General features: G+C 46.5%; 1 long non-coding RNA gene across 3 annotated transcripts in view; it reads left to right on the forward strand.

The window, feature by feature from the left end:
- The first annotated feature begins 4 nt into the window (after positions 1–4).
- The window catches only part of LOC109389774 (uncharacterized), a 16,109-nt gene continuing 6,129 nt past the window's right edge, over positions 5–9,984 (forward strand). Inside the window, exons 1-3 of one of the 3 annotated variants that reach the window (XR_002125456.1) lie at positions 5–346; positions 2,073–2,215; positions 2,437–2,581. This is a non-coding gene — a long non-coding RNA (uncharacterized LOC109389774). Of the gene's footprint in view, positions 347–2,072; positions 2,216–2,436; positions 2,582–9,984 lie in introns of those variants that run through there. The other 2 variants (XR_002125454.1, XR_002125455.1) reach the window with 2 other exon arrangements.

The following is a 9,984-nucleotide window of genomic DNA, read 5'->3' on the forward strand; positions in this document are numbered from 1 at the left end:
TCACCACCCGGAGTCCGTGGGAGAAAGAACCTGGTGAGCAGACGGACACCCGTCCAGTCCCGCGACCCGAGGAATGCGACGTGAGCTAGGAGAGAGGGTGTCCGCTGTGGTAACCGCGCTGCACGACACTGGACGCTTAATAACTGCCTGTTAAATGGATGAGTGAATTAATTAGTTTAGGTAGTGCTACGGTGTTTTCACATTCATGACCTGACTGCTCGCACTCTCACGGAGAGGCAGGTACGGTCGTCCCATTTTGTAGCGGAGAATATCGAAGCTACAAAAGGCGAAATGGTTGCTCACCATCATCTGGCCAGAATTCGTGGGCTCGTGGACGTCCTAACCTGTAAGGGACGAAGGGATCGTCTAGGTTTTTATTTGCAATGTATAGTCAACTGGGAGTACAGCGTTCCGTGCTTGGGACAGCAGGACTTAGACCCTGGTCCTTCTCCCCGAGTCTGGTTATAAAACCGGTGTGATAAAAATGAGATGACTGGGATACATACTAGGTCAATGTTTCCAAAAAGTGGTATGTGCAGGAGAAGATTTTGAATAATATGTACACAAAGGAATGTTTTTTAAAATGTAATCATTATGTATTTAATTGTTGAAAATAGGATTTTTCCCTTCTCCTTTTTTTTTTATAACACATGCACGTGGTACAAATTTTTAAAAAAGTTTTGAGTGCAGTCTGTCTCAAGCCAGGGACAATGGTACCCTGAAACTAGATAGTGGTTATATGTAGAGTTCTTATTGATGTCATCAACAGAGGCAGAATCTTGACATTGGCCTAAAAAAACAGCAAGGGCTATTTTGAGAGGAAGGGATAATGGAAGGCCCTGGGGCTCTCCTTAACTGCCAAGAATATATATAATTATTAATACTTCATCTCATCACAGGGATTAGTGCCACTACCAAAGACTTGAAAGATCAGGGTGATTCCCACTATATCACCATTACCTCTTCAGTTTGGCCAAAATAAAAGATAGGTGGTATTTTTCCCATTTATTGTGGTAAAATACGCATACCATAAAACTTACTATCTTAACCATTTTAAGTGTACAGTTAATTGGTATTAAGTACATTTATATGGTCCTGCAACTATCACCACCATCCATCTCCAGAACAGTTTTCATCTTGCAAAACTGACATTCTGTACCCATTAAATGATAACTCCCCTTACCCCCTCCACCCAAGCCCCTGTCAACCACTATTCTTTTTTTTTTTTAAGATTTTATTGGGGAATTGGGGAAGGGAACAGTGTTGGGGGGATTGGGGAAGAGGAACAGCCAAGTTGTCCTTCAATCTTAGTTGTGGAGAGCGCAGCTAGCTCAGCTCCAAGTCCGGTCGCCATCTGGCCACCCATTGGTAGCTTACGACAGCTCAGCTCAAGGTGCTGTGTTCAAACTTAGTTGCAAGTGTGTAGCCCACCATCCCATGCGGAAGTCAAACCAGAAACCTTGTTGCTAAGAGCACATGCTGTAACCACTGAGCCATCTGGCCACCTGACAACAGTTCAGGGCAGCTCAGCTCAAGGTGTTGTGTTCAATCTCAGTTGTGGGTGGGTGTAACCCACCATCCATGTGGGAGTCGAATCAGCAACCTTGTTGTTAGGAGCACATGCTCTCACCAGCTGAGCCATCCTGCCACCTGTTGGCAGCTCAGCTTGGGCACAGCTCACTGGCCCATGTGGGAATCGAACCGGCAACCCTGTTTCTCAGGCTCTTAACCAAGTGAGCCACTCAGCCGGCCCTGTAATAAATTATTTTTAATTTAAACATTCACCATATTGTTTTGTCATACCTCATATGTATTTCTTTATATATAACTACATATGTGTATACCACATCTACTTTATTCATATATCGACAGAGAAGATAGATGGTCTTAAAGAGTGACAGATCATTATGATCAACTTATGCTAGTAGGGACCACCGTTGCAGGCGCTTTTTCAGAGTGGTCATTCTTGGAGCAGATCAGCACAGTTGTTGGCCTCTAATAGTATAGGTCTAGTCCATGCTTTTTCTTCTGTACAAACCTCAGGAAGCTTGTGTTCCTCTGTCTTGCTTCAGGGGTATGTCACTCTCTGGACATAACTTTACAGAAATTTTTTACCGTATCACCATTGCTGTGGATATCAGCTAATTTATGACACTAATGACATCATCCTGATGGACCTTGAGAACGGGAAGTAGCAGATACCCGAGATGACTTGGTAAGCATAATGTTTCTGCCAGAGAGCAGATAACAGATCCCATGAATACATAGGAACCTATTTACTCAGTGAACTATCTAGGAATCTGGGGTTTGTTGAGATAGTCCTTACAAAATAAAAGACAAGTTACTGTATACCACACTCTCTACCACTAAGAAAGAGACATAATACTTGGGGGGCTTCTTTAGACTTGGGTGGTAAAATGTACCATATTTATTTAGGTGCATTATTTTCACCTGTTGCTGGGTCACTTGAAAGCTGCCAACTTTAGGAGGAACCATACAAGGAGAGCAGGTTTTCTTACTGGATCAGGCTGCAGAGTAAGTGGTTGTGCCTTTGGCATTGGATTTCTGAAACAAAGTTATGTTCTCCTTCACCAAATAGTTATTCTCCTTATGAGAAACAGCTCCTGGCTTGCTCCAGGGTCTGGTGAAATTGGATGCCTGACCATGGCATACCAGATGACCATGATATGTAATCTACCCAGCCATAAAATCAGGTGGCCAGCAGGACTCCATCATCAAGAGGAAGTGACATATGTGGCCTGGGTCCAAGCAAACCCTGAAGACATAAGTAGGTTGCCTGAGCAAGTTGTTTAAATTCCATATTGAGTTCACCGAGGAAGAAAAAATCTAAAGCCCAGTTTACAGCCGGCTCCAGCCAGAAGTGAATTGCTGAGGTGTTCCAGCCTCCTCTGAGATGGCCTAAGGAATCTAGAAAAGGGAAGAGCTCCCAGAGGCCCTGAAGTAAAGACACACCACACCGATTCTTGGGTGTTGGATAATGGTTTAATCTGTTGACCAGAGACTTGAAGGAAACAGAATGAAGACTTATTGACAGGAAGTTTTGAGGAAGACGAGTGTGGACAGATTGACCAGAATGGCTTTAGAGCATAAGGTTATCTGTGTCCCAGATGAACATTCATCAAAAGGGCCTTCCTACGGAAGAAACTCTCAAAACCTGGGGGGCAGTGCAGCTCCTGCAGCTCTCAGGCAGCCTCATTCCCCAGCCATTTCTGGGCTTACTCAATGGTTTAGGAGAAAACTGGTCCAGCAATGCGGACTGCTCCCTCCCACGACCAGCCTCTACTCTCAGTGCTGAGCTCAATTTGCGAGCCTCAGAAACAGCCCTAGCTGGGCAGAACCTGACTTTTTGAAGGGACAAGCTAGCTCTCTCTGGCAGGGACATTACATTGGTCTATGTGTTAGTCAGGGTTGGCTAACTGCCTTAACAAACAATACCAACATGTCAGGTTCAATAACATAATAGTTTCATTCTTGTTAATCTCACAGCCCAATGCTAGTCAAAAGTGACTTCGCTGCATGCAGTCTTTGAGGGACCCAGGCCCCCTCTAGCGTGTGACACTGTCCTCATTTATGCTCTCTTAGTTCAGCTAGAGGATGGGAAAGAAGACAGAGTGAGCGTTGCGTGGGATGTTTTAATGAGCAATACCCAGAAATGACTGTAGATCCATTTTCACTCCATCCTATTGGTGACATTTCAGCCACATGGCTCCACCTGACCATAATCCTTCCCTCCTACTCCTTCCCCTCTCCCCAGGCCGCCACTGATCTGCTTTCTGTCTTTGCAAATATTTGGCGTTTTCATGCAGCAGGTACTCTGTTTTGCCTGACTTCTTTCCCTCAGCATAATCGTTTTGAGATTCGTCCACGTCGTAGTGTTTTTCCATAGCTCATTCCTTCTCATTGCTGCATAATATTCCATTGTATGGAAGTACCACAGTTAGTTTTTCCATTTGACGTTGATGAGCAGTCATGACAAACATTACTCATGCTTTAAATTAGCTTACTGTGCTGCTCTGAGAACTGGAAGGAAATATATTTAAATCATGTATACAATGTACAACATACAGAAATTACATCTTTTTTTTTTTTTTTTTTTTAGCTGAGCCATCCTGCTACCTGTTGGCAGCTCAGCGGCTGCTCAGCTCGGGCTGGACTCAAACCGCTGTTGCTCAGAGCTCAAACTCTTGAGCGAGCTCTTAACCAACTGAAGAAATTACATCTTTGAATTTATATACATTTTTGCATGTTAACTGAAAAATGTGTGGGAGCAGGGCTTCATGGAGATGCAGCCACACAGGGCCCCGCAGTCAGAAGGGCTCTGGGCTTGGCTGTCACCTTCTTGAAAAAAAATTTTTTTCCCTAAGATTTTATTGGGGAATTGGGAGAGGGGAACAGTGTTGGGGAATTGGGGAAGGGGACCGGCCAAGTTGTTGTTCTTCAATCTTCGTTGTGGAGGGCGCCAGTCATCATCTGGCTGCCTGTCAGCCGCTCGTGCCTCTAAACTCAAGGTGCCGAGTTCAATCTTAGTTGCGGGTGGGCGTAGCCACCATCCCATGCGGAAGTTGAACCAGCAGCCTTGTTGTTAAGAGTGCATGCTCTATCCACTGAGCCATCCAGGTGGCAGCTCAGCTCAAGGTGCCGAGTTCAGTCTTAGTTGCAGGTGGGCATAGCCCACCACAAACAAGCAATCTTATTGTTACACCAGCTGAGCCATCCTGCCACCTGTTGGCAGCTCAGTGCAGCTCAGCTCAAGTGCAGCATCACTGGCCCATGTGGGAATCAAACCGGCAGCCCCATTGTTCAGAGTTGACGCTCTTAAGCCAACTCTTAGCCAACTGAGCCACTTGGCCATCCCCTGAAATTTTTAATAATGTTTGAGCAAGGAGGCCATGTTTTCATTTTGCACTGGGCGCTACAATTTGTGTAGCTGTGTGAAAGGGTATGCAGTTTTGTTTATTTATTTATTTATTTATTTATTTATTTATTTATTTAAGATTTTATTGGGGAATCAGGGGAAGAGGAACAGACAAGTTGCTGTTGTTTTTTGTTCTTCAGTCTAGTTGTGGAGGATGTTGCTTCACTGGCCCAAGCTTGGCACCATCATTGTGCTCTTCCCGGGCAAGGCAGATCAGTCGCCGGCCTCTGGATGGCCGCTCACGGCGGCTGCTGGCCGCTCACGCTGGCTGCCGGCTACACATGGTAGCTTATGGCAGCCCACTGCAGCAGGGGACTGCAGCCTATGCGGTCGCCGGTGACTCACAGCAGCCCAGCTCCAGGTCGAGCTGTTGTTCACCATCTTAGCTGTAGAGGGCAGTGTCACTGGCCCTCATATGTGGNGCAGCCCAGCTCCAGGTCGAGCTGTTGTTCACCATCTTAGCTGTAGAGGGCAGTGTCACTGGCCCTCATATGTGGGAGCCGAATCGGGGCCCTTTGGCGTCCCAAGCCAGTTCTTAACCAACGCGCCACTTGGCCAACCCGGGTATGCAGTTTTATAAATTGCTATTAAGTGTCATGCAAGCAAAACTTTGAAGGCTACTGACCTCAACCTGCAGGTCTGTAAGGAGTTGGGCTTGGAACACAAAATCCTGGGTGGTTTGCCAGTTCTCCTACTTTCCACTTTGTGATTCTCTTTCCACTCTCACCCCAAAACAACCAGTACAGAACTAACTACAGACATGCCTCGTTTTATTGTGCTCCACGTTATTGTGCTTCACAGATGTTGCTTTTTTTAAAAAATTAATTGAAGACAAGACCCTGCCTCTACCAGCAAAAGTTGTTGGGGTCTGGAGTCAAACGCGCAATATCTCCAAGGTATGCCTGTAATACTTGAGTAGAGAGTAGGGAAGGAGAAATTATGTTTCCCATTTGCACAGGTGATGTTGGGCACCCTGGGACCGTATGCATGCAAACACACACGCACGCATGCACACGTGCTTGTGCTTCAGCCAGCCCCCATGCATTTACTGAGTCCTACCCAGTTCACATGCTTGTCCTGGAAGAGCAGACTTCCGGGAAAAATTGGTTCCACCAGAGGAAGGCAGATCAGGGCCCTTTCCTCTCCCTGAGTCCTGAAGTGGGGCCTCCGCCTAACTAAGCACTTTCTTAGCACTTTTTGAGAGAGGTAACCAATTCTGCTCCCTCCTCCCTCAGTCCTCCACTCTCTAAACTTGAGAATGGCCTTGCACCTTTGGGCATGAGGGCTTGGGGCAGACTCACCACACTTCCCCAGGAAGGGAGAGGGGGTTTAGAGGAGAGGAAATAAGGCTGGAGAGGAGGACAGATGGGGTCCAGTGTGAAAGATCTTGAATCCCAGGGTGAGAATTGGACCTTCCATGAGGGTGATGGAGCCTGGGCACAGGGGCGGAATGAAACAGAGTTCCACGAGGCATTCCAGAGACTAAGCATGTTGGACAGTGACCATGTACAATAGTCTGAACTGTGCAGTTTTAACAGCTACATTTTCTAGGAAGTAAATAGAAAATTGCTAGTAGATTGCTTTATCAGAGTAACTGGTAATTGCTCCTAATCATTAATTAACTGGGCAGGAACAATTGAACCTGAGTTACAGGGCCATGAGGGAAGACTAACCAGGGGAAGGAATGAAAACTTGGCAGACAGTGTTGGAAGAACCTGAACCTGCCTGGGGTGTTTGGGCAACAAATCCTTCAAATGGAGGAGAGACTTCCTCCTGTTCCCCACCCCATTATCCATCTGACCTCCAAGTCTTATTGACTCTGCTTCCAAAATATTTACTCCAGCAAGAAGGAATTTCTGTTCATAAATTCACCGTGCAAAAAAATATAAAGTTTTCTATAACTCAAGTTAATTTCTATTTTGAACTCCCATTCTGCTGGAGTGGAAGAAACTTAATATCAACTAATTGAGGGTTCTGCCCCTTCCCTGGGGTTATATTCAAGGCCCAGAGCCTCATCTAGTACTCAGCTGTGTGTGTTGGAGGATCGAGTTCGCAAGGTCATCCGTGCACACAGCTGTTCATGGAGATGCCATTGGTCCCCACTGGTTGCTGGTGAGACCTGGCTGTTCTCACCACACATCTGCTAGAAACCATAGCTCTCTTCCCACCTGCTGCCACTCTGGCCTGTGGGAATCTGGCTGAGGTTAGCTAAGGTCCTTTGTGCCTAGACGTATCTCAGAGCCATCTCCAAGCCGGCTTTTGCTGCTCCCCAGGGCAGCGCTCCCCTCTCTCTTGAATTCTTTGCTCCTTCCTTGGGCCCCTCTGTGCTCTCATTGCTTCCCTCCATCCTCCTTCCCTTCCTTGCTTTTCACCAGACTCCAGAAGCCCTCATTTTGGGGTTTCTGGTGAACCCCCAATAGATGGCTCTGTCTTCCTGACTAGTGTTCTAAACAAACTGGAAAGTTAAGCAAAGGAGTGGCAGGTGGAGGCCAGATGATTACCTTGTTACTGACAAAAGCCATGTCAGAGCCTCTGCTAGTGTGGGCTTATAGATAACCGAGCCCTTGAGTTAGGCAGACTTCCCGTTACCTGCCCCCGCTATGGGAGTGCTTGACTGGGTAGGCCTCTCTTCCAGAGCCCCTGGGTTGGGGGGGGCAGTGAATGTGTACCCCCTGCAGACAGGCAGAGCCTAAGAGAAAGAAGGGCAGAGCTGAGCGGAGCACACACCGTATTCTTCCTCAATACACAGATCGGGTGATTTATTCTCTCTCCCAGGTGCACACGTGTCCTGCCTGTGTCACCTCCTCACCTGGACCAATTCTCCCCTATCCTCCCTCTTGCTCATGAAGTCTCTCGCAACTTTTTGGCTATGTCTGAGATTTCTCTCCTTTTCCCTAAGTCTTTTTTTTTTTAATTGGGGATTTGGGGGAGGAGAACAGGCAAATTGCTATCCTTTTGTTCTTCAGTCTAGTTGTGGAGGGCATCGCTTAGCTGGCCCCTGTTGGTATTATCATTGCGCTCTTCCTGGGTGAGGCAGTCACTCGCTGGCCATTGGACAGCCGCTCATGGCAGCTCATGAAAGCGCACCCCAGCTGCTGGCCAGCCCCACTGCAGCCTACGCTGTCGCTGGTGACCCACGGCTGCCCAGCTCCAGGTTGAGCTGTTGTTCAGCATCTTAGCTGTGGAGGGCAGTGTCATTGGCCCTCACATGTGGGATCCGAACCAGGGCCCTCTGGCATCCCAAGCCAGTTCTTAACCAACGCGCCACTCGGTTGGCCCATCATTTATAAATTTTTTAAAGGACATTATTCACATAATGGTGATTTCATTTGTTTTATGGCTCTCGAATAATTTTTAAATTGTTGTGAGGGACAGGATTGGCTCTACCATCTCAAAAGTTTGCCGACCCCTGGTCTATAACCTCTTCCCTCTCCCTTTCCTCTCACACCTGTGTTATTTGAAACAAGTCGGACACATCATACCAGAAAGACTCTTTACTTTGTTAATGCCCTGTCACATCCCACCCCTGAGGGGCAATGAGCACGGAATGGACTAGCTATTTGAAAAGGTGTGTGTGTGGGGGGGGGGAGGGGTGTGTGAATTACTAGAAAAAAAAAAAAGACAAAGGGTGACATTATGAAAACACTGCCCTGCCTAGTAGTTAGGCTATTTCCATTTTCCTTGCCATCGTTGGAGTTCAGGACTCGTCATTGTCTCTGGCAGCTACCTGGCAATTATTCTCCTGCTGCTTCTCTCCTTCTGGATTACTGGTGTTTTTTCAAGTGACCACCTGCGTCCAAATCACTTGGAAAACTTGTGAAAATGCAGATCACTGGGCCTCTCTCCAGCCACAGAATTAGACTCTTTGAATGTGGGTTCCAGGTGTTTTACAAGCAGCCCAGGTGATTCTGATGTACAGTGATGTTGAGAACTGTGTTCTAATCCAGTCTCTGTGCTGTCCCCAGATTGTCTTCAAAGACCAAGTCTGACCATGTCACTCCCGCTGAGGACAACCCAGGAGGCCCCGCCTACGGGATAGGTTCCAAGTTACCAGGCCTGGTAGTCAGGGCCCTTCATGAGCTGGCCATTGCCTGCAGCAGCCTCTTTCCCCACCGCTCTCCCTTGAACCTGGGTTTCAGCCCTGTCTCACAACTATGATGTGCTCAACACTGTGCATTCTCTCTTACCCCTCCTGGCTATGATAAACTTTGAGGGCCAATCCAAGTGTCTCTTTTTTGAAGCCACCTGTGACTCGCTCCTCTGTACACCACAGTGGAAAGACTTGGGAGTCAGACAGACTTAGCTTGCAATCTAAGCTCTGCCACTTCCTGGCTATGTGACCTTAGGAAATCCTTGATTTCTCTGGGTTTCAGTCTCATCATCTAGAGAATGAGGGTAAGAGCAGTGTCTCTTGCGACTGTGAGGTGTGAATGGAGACCTTAGCACCACAGGGAGGCCAAGCTTTACCTCTTTCCTCTTAGGGTCTGGCTGGATCTGAGAACTAAATTGACACAAGACAGATTAATAGGAGAAAAGTATACAGCTGATCCTTGAACAACATGGGTTTGAACTGTGCGGGTCCACTTATATGTGGATATTTTTCAATAAATACTGTAAATGTATCTTCCTTGTGATTTGCTTAATAACATTTTCTTTTTTCTAGCTTTCTTTATTGTAAGAATATAGTATATAATACATGTAACAGAAAATATATGTTACTTGACTATGTTATCAGTAAGGCTTCTGGTCAACAGTAGGCTATTAATAGGTAAGTTTGGGAGGAGTCAAAAGTTATATGCAGATTTTCAATTGCATAGGGGGGGTCAGCACCTCTAACCCCCACATTGTTCAAGATTCGACTGTATAGATTTTTACGTGTACATGGGAGCCCCATAAGAAAATGAAGACCCAGAGAAGTGGCCAGGCCTAAGTGTTTATATACAAGGTTGAATGAAGAGAGACAGTTGTGGAAAATAACTAAATATATGGGGAGACTAAAGACAAGAGGTTTTTTTGTTTGTTTGTTTTTTAAAGATTTTTATTGGGGA

This window comes from Hipposideros armiger, unplaced genomic scaffold, assembly GCF_001890085.2.
Source record: "Hipposideros armiger isolate ML-2016 unplaced genomic scaffold, ASM189008v1 scaffold_242, whole genome shotgun sequence".
Classification (NCBI taxonomy): Eukaryota; Metazoa; Chordata; class Mammalia; order Chiroptera; family Hipposideridae; genus Hipposideros; species Hipposideros armiger.